Here is a 15,720-nt window from a genome sequence, read left to right as displayed (position 1 = left end):
ATGGTGTCTTTGTATCTCCATGCGTGAGAGAGAGAGAGAGAGAGAGAGAGAGAGAGAGAGAGAGAGAGAGAGAGAGAGAGAGCAGAAAAAAGATTCTTCATGCTTTTGTAGGTAAAATAGAGTGAGTCTATTTCTGTAGTGGGCTATGCAAGGAGAATGCTCTTCTTCTTCTGTGCTAAGTTTATACAGACAGTTAACTAAAAGACTGACACACTGAAAGCTGAATAATACAAGACCTCACTTTTCCCCAAGCACTGTCATGAATTTAATATTTATGGCAGCTATTACTTCTACGGTTAGCAGATTATACTAATGTTCCTTGCAGCAGTGATATCATTTTATTCTATTTTAAAGGCAGACTTTTTATTTGCTAAATATTTCTAAATCTAAATCCTTCACAGAAATCTGTCTTTATTAGCTAAGAGCCACCTTCAAATTTGCCGCATATTAATTTCTTAGACTAGAAGTCAACTGAAACCTAGTGCAATCTATTTATTCACTTGCTGTTCCTGAATTAATTTGTTCATATTAAAGTCAGTAATATGCCATGCTGTAATAACCCTGTCAAAGCAATTTTCTAATCACATGTAGTTATTTACAGATGTCGTACTGAAACGGTCTGTAGGGGGGACAGGCTATTAAAAGACAGCAGGGGTGTGAGGTTTCTTCTGTGCACAAAGGTGCTTGAGGTTTGGTCCAACAGGAAGCTGCATTCCTTTCTGTATTCAAACTGAGTTTATACACATAGCTTTTAAACACGTCATGTGGCCTGCTGTTTGTGTTTCAGTCTATGTCAAAACCATACCAAATACAGTCTGACAGTCTTTCTCTTGATTCTTGAAACTTACATTGTAACAGTTTTTTCAACTTGTCCTACCATTTCTCTAAATTCTAACCCTATAAATTCTCATTCTGTCCTGACATTGCAGCATCCACTCTCCTTGTGCATGCATGAGACGGAAGAGAATGAGAAATTATCAGTGACAGTCTGCGCATGGCTGAGACAGTCATGAGTCAAGTCTAGAGAGTGAGCCAGAGTCAGAGTGAGCTGAGATATTGCAGCGCTGCCCTCTCCCCTCCACTTCTTTCTGCACACACTGATACCGCACTGCGCATTCACACATACCATGCATGCATAGAGAGCTCCACAGTTATCCACAGTGACTCATGGCCAATCGCATACCTGCTATAAACACTTGCCAGCAAATCAGAAAAAACAACCCTAGCATAACATGTCAGAAAAACATTAGCTTAGAGTAAGGATGTAAATAAAAAAATTGACCTGTGTTTCTGCTGGGTGACCTTGCCACTATGTCATTGATTAATTTACTATAACAGTAAGCCATGTCTTGCTTTGTTTCTCTTATACCACAGTAATTTACCAGTAAATGCAATTTTTATTTATAAAAAAAAAAAAAAAAGTCAACATACAGTATAAGGTCCATTTTTATGTACAACCGACCATAACATTCATAAGTGCTTGATAAATATGATAAATATAACATAACTATTTTTCTGTGAAGGTTTTCCACTACATTATATATTTGCCCATTTAGACACAAGATCATTAGTGAGGTCAGGCAATGGTGTTGGGCAAGTAGGTTTGTTGGTGTTGGAGCACACCCAAAAGTATTTAGTGGGGTTAAGGTCAGGGCTCTGAGCAGGACAAGTTTTTTTAAACCCTAGTACAGCTTACAAAGACAATTGATTAATTCCATATTTTTGACCACAGTCCATAAAATATGTTAGTTCTTACTGTCACCTTTATTATAACAGGTATTAGCTCATAACTGTGTAAAACATAAATAGTCAATAGATCTTCAGTTTCTCATCTTCTCTTTATTTAAAAAGCTGCAGAAAAGGCTTAGCTTGTCAAATTTGTGAAAAACGTAATATAGCACAGTGCTCTGTAAGTAGAAAACCTATAGGAATCCATGCATATTAAATATATTAATTTTTTGTTCTTATATAAGTAAGCTTTTCTTTTTAACTAAAATCTGTGCATTGTAGGCTTAATTTATATAATAATTTGCCATTTCCCTGTGAATAAGTTCTTACTTCAAGGACATTAACATATTATAATGAATGTATTAACCAGTTAGAGCTGGGAATTCATCAGTTCTATGGGGTAATCATGATGCTGCCTTCCTAAGCTTTTGTTTGGAGGCAGAAATTTAGGACATTTTCCTCTAGCAGTCATTATGGCTGCATCTGCATGTGTCATGATTAGTCCAGTGAAAAAGATGAGTCATTGACATCAGAACATTTTATTTAACTGTAAGTGTAAAAAGAAAACCTAAAACTTAATAATTTTATGGAAGCAGATATCTTGATGGATGATTACACACTATACACCCTACCTTTCTAAAGCTTTTGTCACTTTGTAACTATAGTGTCTTCTTCTTCTTCTTTTGGCTTCTACCATTAGGGGTCGCCACAGCGGATCATCCGTCTCCATAACCCCCTGTCCTTTACATCTGCTTCTTTCAACCCAAATACCTGCATGTCTTCCTTCACCATATCCATAAACCGCCTCCTTGGTCTTCCTCTTTTCCTCTTTCCTGGTGGCTCCATCCTCAGCATTCTTCGACCGATATACCCCATGTCCCTCCTCTGAACGTGTCCAAACCTTTACAATCTAGCTCACCTTGTCTCCAAAACGTCCTACATGCGCTGTCACTCTAATAAACTCATTTCTAATCCTGTCTATCTTTGTCACTCCCAACGAAAACCTCAACATCTTCTCTGCTACCTCCAGCTCCACCTCCTGTCTTTTACTCAATGCCACCATCTCTAAACCATACAACATCGCAGGTCTCACCACAGTCCTATAAACATTACCTTTCACTCTCGCAGATACTCTTCTGCGAATCACTCCTGCCACTCTTCTCCATCCACTCCACCCTGCCTGCACTCTTTTCTTCACTTCTCTAACACACTCTCCATTACTTTGCAATGTTGACCCCAGGTACCTGAACTCCTCCACCTTCTCTACCTCTTCTCCCTGTAACCGCACCACTCCACTGCCCTCCCTTTCATTCACACACATGTACTCTGTACACTCCTACTTATGTACTCTTACTCCTGCTGACTTCCATTCCTCTTCTCTCCAGCGCGTACCTCCACCTCTCCAGGGTCTTCTCAACCTGCTTCCTACTCTCACCACAAAAACAATATCATTCGCAAACATCATAGTCCATGGAGACTCCTGTCTGACCTCGTCTGTCAACCTGTCCATCACCACTGCAAACAGGAAAGAGCTCAGAGCCGATCCTTGATGCAGTCCAACCTCCACCTTGAACCAGTCTGTCATTCCTACTGCACACTTCACTGCTGTCACACTGTCCTCATACATGTCCTGCACCCCCCTTACATACTTCTCAGACACACCTGACTCTGAAGCCACATACACACAATGCAACTACTTCTGACCTTCTCTATACTTCTCCATCAACATATTCATTCTCCTCCATCTCACAACCCACTTGTGGAGCATAAGCACTGATGACATTTATCATTGCCCCTTCAACTTCCAACTTTACGATCATCACTCTATCAGAAACTCTCTGCACCTCCACTACATACTTACCAAACTCTTCCCCTTAGAATCACCCCTACACCATTTCTCTTTACATCCACACCATGATAGAACAGTTTAAACCCACCTCCAATGTTCCTGGCCTTACTCCTTTTCCACTTGGTCTCCTGAACACACAACATACCTAAATTTTTCCTCTCCATCATATCAGCAACCTCTTTCCCTTTACCAGTCATAGTACCAACATTTAAAGTGCCAACCTGAACCTCCACTCTCCTACACTTCTCCTTTCCCTGTCGTCTCTGTAGACATCTCCCTCCTATCCTTCTCTTCTTTTGGCCTTTGTAACTATATAGTTTTGGACTTTGTAACTATAGTGTACAACCACAAATATGAACACAACCCAAATGTATAAAATGATGGCAAGATTGATAAAAAAAAATTGCTGAATATTTACAGTATAGGGTGTTGTGTCTTTTATGAATAATCTTTGACTGTAACAGTATTTGTTTACTGTCATTAAAATTAGATGTATACCAAAAAATTTAGGATCTTTAATGATTTTTTACATAGACAACGGGAGATGTGCTTGGGTGAAGTGAGAATGTGTGACAGGAACTACTGTAAAAGCATGCATTGGCAACTGTGAAAGTTACTACTCCACACTAAAAGGCGTAAAAAAAAAAAAGATGAAATATTGCACTGAATCAAATTTTGGGCGTGATCTATAATGATAGTCCTTCACAGATGATTAACTTCTTCTTGTGTCTTGTATTTAGCAGTGACATTTGCTAATGTTGTTGAATGGCTAACACAGCAGGCATTTGTTAGAAATGTTTAGACACATTCAACAACCCATAGAGTGGCGCACAAAATCCAGGCTGCAATTAGACGACAAATAGTCCTGTTTTTCCATCTGTGCCAAATCAAAAGCATTTGATTAAAGCGAAGCAAAGCCGAAAGTACAAGAATGTCTCCACAAATATATACAGACTGCATGCTGTGTGGCAGTGAGTGACAGTGAGTTGTTAAGTAAATTATTATAGTCTTAGGCATCCTATATTTTTTCTTTGATTGAAGCAACAGCATTGTAGGAAATGTGAGCTTTTTACTAAAAAAAATAAAGGCCAGATTAAGGAATTAAATAATTGATTAACTTGAGCCACTTGCAGGGTCTAGATAACAAAAAAAAGCGCTTGGGGATAAACAGCAGGCAGTAAATTATTCTGTCTTGGGATGAGTGCAACAGACAGCGAGCAGCGGTAAGTGAATTACAAAGCTAAATTTGCCTCATCGGCTAATGAGCCCAGGTTATCATGATTCAGCATCGCAATTCATGCCAGCACCCTGCTAGCAAACAGCTGTGGTTCATGTGGTCATGCTCTATTGAAGTCAATAACAGTATAATGTTGTGTGCTATTCTTATGAGCTGATGTGAATCAAGTCTCTATGCTTGATTTAAGGTAGATGCACTATGGCTGTGCATTTATATTTGCTACACATACTCATATTCATGCTATTAGTATGACTATGGTTTATTAGCTGCTCCAGTGTGTTTGTAAGCAGATTGTAGAGCCTCATTACCATCTTAGTCCTTGCAGCTTGGTTTCTGGTGATAGAGTGTAGTAGGGCAGGGCGTGCTCAGTCATTAGCGGTGGCAGTTATTTTTATTATGTCTGTTCTAACTGTGTGTAAATCAAGGTACTGCACATGTAGCTATACCCACTTTACGTTCATACGCAACATCCAGCAACCACACACAATTTTCTGATTGCTCTGGACAACTGTACAATGTCAAACAAGGGGAGAGGTCTGTATCTATGGGCAGCCACTGCAGGACATGGAGAGAGTTCCTGCAGTTTTAGAGGTGACACCACTGTATTTAAGTGTTCCCTGTGTGTGTATGTGAGAGAGAAAGTAAGGCACTGTGTGCTCTCCTGCATCTCTTTCACATTTTCTCTATCGATAAGTGCCTCTGCTTTCCTTTCTGTGGATCTGCATTCTTTTCTTTCTTGGCTGTCAGAGTCTTGAGTCATCAAGGTCAAGAGACAATCTGATATCTTGTAGAGCGCCCAAGGGACATTTTAAATAGATATTTTAGTAGCCCAATGATGTATTTTATGCAGTTGTAACTACAACTTTCTACAGTCATAGAAATGTAGAAATTCTACAGTCTATATTATATACTTGACAACCAGTACCTCAAACTGCTTCTACACATTGTAATGGACATGGTCTTGGACCCGAAATAATTTTAAATCTTTTCCCTTTATGTGGATCTTTTTCCTCTATTTATTTAAACAATTAATACCATTTCTTCATCCAAGTCATAATATAGTAGACAGACACATGCCACCTCAAACTAATAACACAAAAACATCCTGATAAAGGTTTGCGAGTTTAAATCCCAGTGCCACCAAGCTGCCACTGCTGGTTCCTTGAGCGATAATCTTAACCCTTAACAGCTTCATATATAAATAAGATTATAAATAAGATATATTGCTGTGGATAAGTGTGCCTAGCAAATGGTGCAAATGTAAATGAACTTGGACTTGTTGGGAATGGTGGAGGGAGACATCAGTGTTTTTTCTTGCATCATGTTCTGTACAGCTTGCAATTACTTAAACAACAATAATATATTTTGTTTTCCTTGTTTTATGTTTTATGGAACACCATTTGAGGCTTAATCGAAGTTGTTGATAAGTCTGATCAACAGCCACAGGGCACATTTGGGTTTGGACTTTTCATTTTCATGGGTTCTATTTGTTATTTAAAAAAGGAATTCACATGTGTTTTTCCACCATAGACTAATTTGTCCACTAAGTTTAATAAATACGTAAAACGTACAATTGTTTGTATATTATTGGTTACCGCAAAATTATATGTGCAACATTTTGAAAGTAATGAATATGAAAGAAATGTCGGAATACCAAAAGGGTTCACATACATAAAGTGATTAAGAAGGGCATGCATAGTTGGGGAAAAACACAAAATAAACTGCATATAAGCGATTTGGATGGGTTTGATTTGTTGTGTGTAATAGTATTGTTTTATTTATTTATTTTATTTTTTGGTTTTTGTCATTTACAGCTGTATTAAACAGTCCAAAAATATGGAAAACAGTTAATCATGTGTTATGAGTTAATTAGATATTATGTGTTATGCATTTTCAATGCTTACTGGAAACTGCATGTACAAATGCATGTTGTTAACATTATTTGGATACATTCCAAATGCAAGACACATGAAACATCTAGAATTAAATTTAATAAGAAAAGAAGGATACGAAAATTAATGATACCTGCAGAATGAGTAATAAAGTTTCTTTAAGATTATGTCTCGAAATGAATATTCTTCATTTACTCTCATTAATTCCTCTCTATGTGCTGAGAATTGTAGACGTGCCCAGGTCTTGGTCAAAAGCTGGTCAAAATCAGCACATTTCAGCTCTCACTGGGATGACCATGAATTAGTACATTCATCCACTCAAATCAGCTACAGTGTGCAACCGTGCAGGAGAGAGAACATTAGTGATTTATTCGGAGCTGATGAGCAGCTCGTTCCTGTGGGATTTCAGTGTGATTAGGCAGGCATTTTGTCCTGATTTGCTGTTATTTATGGGTATGCTTATAAGGTAATAATTTGTAATCCAAAGTGATATGAGTTGTGGACAAATGCAAGCTTGTTGCTTAGATTAATTTCATGATATCCTGGTTGTTTTTGCTAATGATTGATTCAAGGTATTTAAAGAATATAACAGGACAGAAGAGCAGCAGCAGACTTCAATTTACTATATGGTGCTGTGTGTGTACTGCACTAAAGTGTGTGCATGCGTGTGTGTGCGTCAGAGATGATTGATTTGTGAGCTTTAAATAAACATTTCCAGGTTCTCATTTTCAGCTGGGGCATTGTTCTGATTCTGCAGACCTGTCAGTCAACACACATCTCCTGTTCCACACACAGAGGGAGATGAGCACAGCTGTGTCTGAGAGAGAGAGAGAGAGAGAGAGAGAGAGAGAGAGAGAGAGAGAGAGAGAAAGAGGGAGAGAGAGAGAGAGAGAGAGAGAGAGAGAGAGAGAGAGAGAGAGAGAGAGAGGTAAAGAATAATGGTTAGTAGGAAAAGATCATTTTCCATCTATGTAATTGCATGACTGAAATGATCAAAGTTGTACATGTAGATTTTTTTTAGGAAATATATTGAACCCATTAAAGCAGTCGTTTTGAATTCAGATTGTAACTGTGTCATGTGGTGAGAAAGAGAGTTAGGTTGTAAATGGCATGCATTCATTTAATTATGAAAAAAATGTTTTGCACTCTGGATGTAGCACAACACTTTTGATAAAAATTGTAAATCTAGAAGCATAGACAGTAGTTCAGTAGTCTTCTCATAAAGCACAAGGTTATGGATTTATATTTTCTTATATGGCTTTTTAGAAATAAGATTAAATGTCCAAGACCTGCAGGCTATAAGAGCTTTGTAATTGCATGAATCATTAATGTGTGCAAGATCAAAGATAAGAGAGAACTCTTTTGTGTTGTTTAAAATCATTCTGGGTTCAACATGTAAAAAATTATTTATTCATTTATTCATGTAAAAAAAAATGAAAGACAAAGCTGGGTTGGAAAATTTAAATAAGTGGTGGGTAAAGGTTTGTGCAATCTTTCTCTAATTCTCTAATTAAATAAAATGTAAAAAATCAATGTCAATGCCTGAGGGCCATACCACCTCCCACTGTTTTGCACAAGTTTAAACTAAACCAAGTGTAAAGCTTTTGAGATTTCCAGCTTACACCATGAGTCCATGTTCACATCATGTTGCCACTAATGCTGCACACGTCTTGGTGCTTTGGCTTGAAGATGACGATTCTCATTAATGATTTGTTAAACATATATTTTTTTTATGTATTAATACTGTTAGTCATCAGAGGGTTCCAAGACTGTATTGTGTTATCCCATATTTGATAGCAAAATAACTTATTCTGGAAAGACTGAGGATGAGTTCACCATTTTCTGAAAGTGTATGTTTAAATATTTAATATAGTACATAACTGCAAACAATGACCCAAATGCTTTATAAAAATATATAGGCCTATTCACATTCAGGTTGCCATCTGTAATAAAATGTCTCCTTGTGATAAAAACACACTTGTCTGGACAGCTACTTCCTAAATATTTTTCACTGTGTTATGATCATATTTTTGCACCGTAAAATTCTTTTAAATTATGTGTCAGTGGCAGTCATTTATATAGCCAATTTAATCAGCACTTGAGCATGCCCTTGGTTTTATTTATCCTCTGATGATTTCTTAGTGCAGCACATTGTATGTAACATAAACTGCAACAGCTACATTTTAAAAGGGTTTCCAATTTATCCATTATTCTGTTATTACTGTGGCAATTTAGAAAGCTACTGATTACATTGGAAGCCTTATCTTTTCTGTGGATGCTTCAAAAACACATTTGGTGATGGATATGTGCATCCCTGCTTAGCCTTTTGTCTATTTGTCTTTTTATTACTATTCTCTCACTCTTACTCTATCTCCCTGTATTTTCCTTCACTGCCTCTTTTCATTATTCTTGTTTTGTCCATTTTAAAGTAACATCAGTGACTTGTTTCAAAACACTTCACTGATTCTGAAGTGCTGAAAACACATTTCCCAGGTCAGTTTTGCTTCAGTGTTCTATGCACTTCATTAAATGAAGTGCACATGTGTATAGCAAGGAAAGGGGGGTTTGCTATTGTTTGCTTACTTTCATATTAGCATCTAAATGAAAAGTTTACCAGAAGCTTAAATTTTAAATGCCAATGGTGACAGCTCTTCGTAAAATGAGGAGAGCACAATTGGAAACTGGTGTCTTCTTTTTATAATTTTTCCACCGTGCAATGATTTCTCACTTGCTTTTGTTTCTATGCAATTATTTTACTAAGTGAGACTGAGGCTAAGCATTAGCTAAGCGTTAAGCATTAGCTTATTCATCTATAGTAGTGGTGTCCCAAACTAAGGATTTTTTACATAGTCAATTTAGAATTGTCAAGTCTTGCCTATATTCGACATATAGTTGAATTGTGTGTGTGTGTGTGTGTGTGTGTGTGTGTGTGTGTGTGTGTGTGTGTGTGTGTGTGTGTGTGTGTGTGTGTGTGTGTGTGTGTGTTTGTTTTGGGGAGTCAACAAGTGGATAAGATGAAACTATCTTTTTTAAGTTAAAATGAAAGGCAATGTGGATAAACTTTGGTAAAACTTTAAAGCCACTATGTACAGGACATCATACAAAGATATAGAAGGAAATGTGTAAAAACATTGTTATCAATAAAGAAACATAAATAACTGCAGAAACTTGCATTTCACATGTTGGCTAATCGAACTAAATTGGTTAAATTGGCTGTGCAAGCGCATGCTAAAGTAAAGCGCAACATCGGTGGAACAACCGAACAAACAAAAAATTATTTACAAAATCCATTTAGAAAAGCATACACCTTTACCGAATATCCCAGATATTGTTAAATTGTAGCATGTTGAAAGACAACCTTGTGAGAACTCTGGCTGCTGCATTCTGGACTAACTTTAGAATGTTCATTAATGATGCAGGACACCCACCTAGTATTGCAATAAAATAGTCCAGTCTGGAGGTCATGAATCCATGAACTAGCTTCTCTGCATCAGATATAGATAACATTTCTTAGCTTAGCAATATTTCTACGACGGAAGAAGACTGTTTATGTAATATAGGTGATATGATTTTCAAAAGACAAGTTGATGTCTAAAATAATTCCAGGTCTTTTACTGTTAAACTAGTATTTAGAGTACATCCTTTTAAATGCAAGTTGGATTGCTTGAGCTTCTGTGTATTGGTTTTTGGTCCGATGAGCAAAATCTCTGTCTTATCAGAATTAAATAATAGAAAGTTGTTCGTCATTCAATCTTTTGTTTCGTTAACACACAGTTAACCTAGCCAATTGAGATGTTTCGATGAGATATATAGCTGGATATCATCAGCATACCAATGGAAACCCATGCCTTGGGAATGGGTGGGAAACCCAACCCATGCCCAACCCAGGGAAGCATGTATATTGTGGAAAGTAGAGGTCTTAGAACTGATCCCTGTGGCACCCCTTATTTTACTTGCATTAACCTGGATAGTTCACCATTTAAATCTACTAAATGGTAACGATCAGACAGGTAGGATCTAAACCAACGCAATAATTCTGTAAGCGATTTAGGAAAAAGTCATGAGCTATAGTGTCGAATGCAGCACTAAGGTCTAGTAAAACTAACAGAGAGATGCAGCTAAAGCTAAACACAGGCCATTTGTCAATTTAACTAATTTAATATTCTATGCTATGATGGGACCTAAAAATTGACAAACTCTTGAAAGATATTGTTGCCTAAAAGCTTAGACAAAATGGAAGGTTTAAAATAGTTCTGTAGTTTTGGATCCAAATTAGGTTTCTTAATAAGGGGCTTATTAACCAACAACTTGATGGGGTTCCTGATGTGACCTACAGGTGTTATTAATATTAATAAAAGTCTCTCCAGTTGTATGTTACACTTCCTTCAGTAATTTAGTTGGAATGGGATCTAACAAACATGTTGTTGGTTTAGCTGTGGTGATAGGATCATACAGCTGTTCCTGTCCAATACTGTAAATCATTATAATTGTAATTGTAGAACTTTAGGTGAGACTGGATCCTGGACCTCCACAATTTCTGATACTTTGCAGTATACTTTTGTTTTTAGTGAAGAAATTCATAAAGGCCTCACAAATAAACTGTAATAGAATACTCTTTTCAGAGATTTTTTATTTATTTTTTTTAATCTAGCCACTGCACTAAAAAGGAACACAGAATTGTTTTGCTTGTTTTCTATGAGCTTGCTCAGGTGTTATGCCCTATTAACTTTTAGTACCTGTCTGTAGCTGAGCATGCTGTCTTTGTATGCAATTCTGTTTTCTCCATTTTCATTTCCAGATTTTGGGTGTTTTTTTTAGGGTATGAGTATGATAATTATACCATAGTGCAAGTGTTTTTTCTCTAAGCTTTTTTAATCAGATGGGGCAATCATGTTAGATGCTAGTGAGTTAGTTGCGACTTAGGTGCTAGTGAGGATAGTGCCTTTGCTGTTTACTATTTCATCAAAATCATTAGTATTTAGGGGTATAGTAAGATGTTGAGATAGATCAGGCAGGTAACTTATGAATCTGTCTTTAGTAGTTGGAACAATAGTCCTACCAAGTCTATAATGTGTGTACTGTATGAGGTAATGGTCTGTGATATCATTTTGAGGTAAAACATCTATATCAGTGACTTCTGTTCCGTGGGATATTATTAAGTCTAAAAAGTTATAATTGTCTCCAGGTCAGCTTAAACCAGTCTAGCCAACTCCGATTTCTCACCCTGGTCATAAAAAATTGCAATTAGTAAAGAATGTATGAGTAATCGTTGGGTTTTTGCTAATCAATGCCATGCCATGGATGTACATTTGTAATATTTGGTGGTTGATTTGGTGGTTAAGTGGAAGCTTTGAATTTGACTCTCAGTGATCACCACCCTTGGCATTGTGCTGTTTCACACTTCCTAAAGATTTTCTTTATTGAGGCTTTGGATCCCAACAACATTTTATTCTATAATTGAGCATATCTGCATACTGAAGGTTCAGCATCTGTTTTGCAATAAACAAGTGGACATGAACAAGAAAACTAACCAAGATTAAGTTATCAGTGCTCCAATACATTTCCTACTGAGGGTAAGGGGGAAAGGGATGGGTATCGGGCATGGTGTGAAGCCACAGAAGAGCTGTATGAAACAGCTCTTATTTCCGAGGGTTGTTGACTCATCTTAATCATGTGGAGCACATAAAATCCATCTACATCACCTTTCTCAATCCTGTTACCATGGAGAGGAGATTTAAGGGGAGAGAAGGCTTAGAGCACAGGTCTACTGATCCAAACAGCAAATGAAAACAAAAGAAGGAGAAGGCACTTAGTGATGTTAATTTATTCTTTGTGACAGACAGCATCAAGGAGGGACTTATTATAAGACACTCATTGACACTTAATAGAGAAGAGACAGGAGTAGGAAAGTAGAGGAAATGGATATGTACAGTATCCTCCAAAAGTATTTTAACATATACATATTGTTGTAACACACACACACACACACACACACACACACACACACACACACACACACACACACACACATAGATGCATATGTATAGTTCCTATAAAAGTTAATCTTTTACTCCCTGCTAACACAAAAGTAGGAATAGAATGTAATTACTACATAGTGACTCACAATGAGTTTATCTGCTGGTAAAAACAGTGAAATTATTAGGTGCTTATTGTGTTTAAGGAACAAACAATTAAATACAGTATATCTGGGCCATTTGCTATTTTAATTGCAAGAGTATAGAATATAGCATCTTTCTGCATTTAGTGAAAAACTATGCAGAGCAGAAAATCATTCTGTCTATATTTGCTATTGACTTTTTAAAGGTTTTCTATTTAATGAATTTTGATCCCCAGTCTGATATTAAAATATTTAATCCCTTGATTGTTTCTGATGATTTGGATTTCTGGCATTATAAATAAATTGTTCCTCAATTTGATCGATGTTTATTGATACATTTATTACCAATAAAAAAGTAACAGAAATAGAAAAATAGAAAGCATGTTTGCTGTATGATGTCAGCAAGTTGGTTATTTCTTTAGCTCAAGAAATCTATGAAACTATGTGATATATAATCAAGCAGCATTAGTCTTCATAATGCCCAGTGATTGTCCACTGATCAACCAGTCACAATGGAAGCATGATCCCTAACTGATAGTACTTGCCTTTAGACAGGTATATCTAAATGTCTACAGAGGAGTAGACCTTTTTAGCAGTTTTAATTGGCATTAGAGACAGAGATAGAGACATGGAAAAGATTCCTGTAGCATGTAGATGTAGCAGCTGTGAAATTCAGTGTACAGTCTGAGGAGGCAAAAGCATTCAGAAATTATCAGTGGTGGGCCGTCAGGGCCAGCAAGCTCTTCTTTGCTGGCCTAAACTCTGTCATAATCACTGACTTACTTTTTTTGCACATTTTATCCATGAATATGTATTAAATTACCGTAATTTCCGCACCCTTATATAAGCCGCACCCACTGAATTTTGTCTACACTGAAACTAATGAACTTTACACAGGGTTTACCGAAAGAGAGTCTCTTACACGGTGTCTGTTACACGGTGTAACGGGTTAAATATTTTGTGGCTCCTTTAAGAGCAGAGCGGGATTTTGGGAACAGCATGTCACTGCATTCTTCCGGTATTAATGCGTGTGAGACTGAGGATTATGTGCTCATTATTTTCTGATGCTCATTTCTAAGTTTCTTTGACTAACCCATAACGCTGTTGCCAAGAAAAATAAAAAAGCACGAGTTTTGGAAACCTGTCTGTGCTTAAAGGATTTCATTTGCAACTGGCGTTTTAGTGACCTCTCCCTTCACCCAGACTCAACGCGCTACAACGGCTTGTATCTAAACAGTATCCTACCAAGTAAGTCATTGTTCACTGTCTTCCTCCTTCCTTTCACAACTATAGTGGTACCTTGACCTACGAGTGCATTAATGTACGAGTTTTCCGAGGTGCGAGAGGTCACTCGTTCGATTTTTTTGCTTTGTTACGAATGCAAAAAATTGAGGTACGAGCTCGAGACGCCGCTGCTAGATGGCGAAGCGAAGCCACAAAACGAAGATTGTGACAAAAATTAAGATAAGCAAAGAAGAAAAAGTTAAAATGTTAAAGTTTAGGGATACGTAGTGTACAGGAGTGATAGTAAAAAACGAGTTTTCCCTCCGCCTCCGCTTATCGCCTCTAAACAACCCCCCCCCCCCTCCACACACACACACACACACACACACACACACACACACACACACACACACACACACACCCACCGGCGTTTTCGTTAGCTAAAGTCGTCTCATCTCCAAGGAAAGTACACTGAATAAAACATTATTATATCTTTACATACTCTTTCTATTATATTTTTATACAAGATTTGTTTTTTAGAAATGTATTTCCCAATTTAATAACATGAAACATAAAAACTGGGTGTCATTTTGAGGGTTGGAACGGATTAATGCCATTTTAAGTATTTTCAATATGGAAAACTGATTTGATGTGCGAGCAAATTGAGATACAAGCTCTTCCACGGAACGAATTAAACTCGTCGGTCAAGGTACCACTGTATTTCTATGGGAAGTTTATCTTTTGTCATCGTCGTGCGTTTAAAAATCAACATCGGTGAAAGTTTTTCTCCTGATGCCGTGCAGCTCAGAACACAGGTGAGGTGCGTTTTTTTCGTTTCCGTTCGGAAATTTCATTGGTCTAATGTTATGTCACTCAGTTTTTTTGGCTTGAAGTTTGTGAAACCGGAAAAAAAACCCAGGAAAAATCCATAAATTAGCCGCTTCGTTTTTTAAGAGGCGGGGCTCAAAACGTGGGAAAAAAGTAGCGGGTTATAGTCCGAAAAATACGGTATTTCCCAAAGGTAAGCTCAAGTAGCAGTGCAACCAACTGTAAGTGTAAGTTTCTATCTAATCAAAGTTCAGCCATCACATTACATGTTATCGGGGTCAAAGGTATTTGCCTTAAGCCATTCACAGTCAGCACTGTAGGCTCTTATAGAGTAAAATCCATGTTACTTGAATCTGTTTCTTTAAGCTGTTGCATATTGCTGGTCATCTTGAGAAAAGTTCAAAACAATTGAAAACAATTATTAAGCTTTTTCATAAACTATTAATTTGTTTTTGTTTTCTTTCCCATTTTTCTTTTTTTGAACAAAAAACACAATTTGGCTTCAACAACAACAAAAAAAAACTAATTTATGGGAACAAATGGTTAATATTGATGCTTTCACTAAATGCGGGCGGCGCAGCTATGGCTGCAGTGAAAGGAGACTTTCAGTTGTGTTAATTGGGTTCTTTTGCTTTAGTAATTGCATTCATTCTCACTGCATGAGATACCTGTCTGTGATGCAGCGCTTTGTTATACTGCCTTTTTGAATAGTATCGATGGTTTCTACAGTCGTGGCTTCATAATGATGGTCTGGATTAGGTGGATTGATTCAGGTAGAACACCACCGAAGGTCTAGGATAAATGCATGGCCCACTGCTGAAAATGATAAATGTAACACTGAAAT

The 15,720-nt window shown here is 37.2% G+C and overlaps 1 protein-coding gene across 2 annotated transcripts in view; it reads left to right on the top strand.

Annotated features, from left to right (window-relative positions):
* klhdc8b (kelch domain containing 8B) overlaps positions 1-15,720 on the top strand; it is a 117,378-nt gene that overhangs the window by 82,412 nt on the left and 19,246 nt on the right. The window lies entirely within an intron of this gene.

This window comes from Silurus aristotelis (assembly GCF_946808225.1).
Source record: "Silurus aristotelis genome assembly, chromosome: 19".
Classification (NCBI taxonomy): domain Eukaryota; kingdom Metazoa; phylum Chordata; class Actinopteri; order Siluriformes; family Siluridae; genus Silurus; species Silurus aristotelis.
Note: the sequence above shows the minus strand (reverse complement) of the source record. Positions and strands in the feature narration are given on the sequence as shown.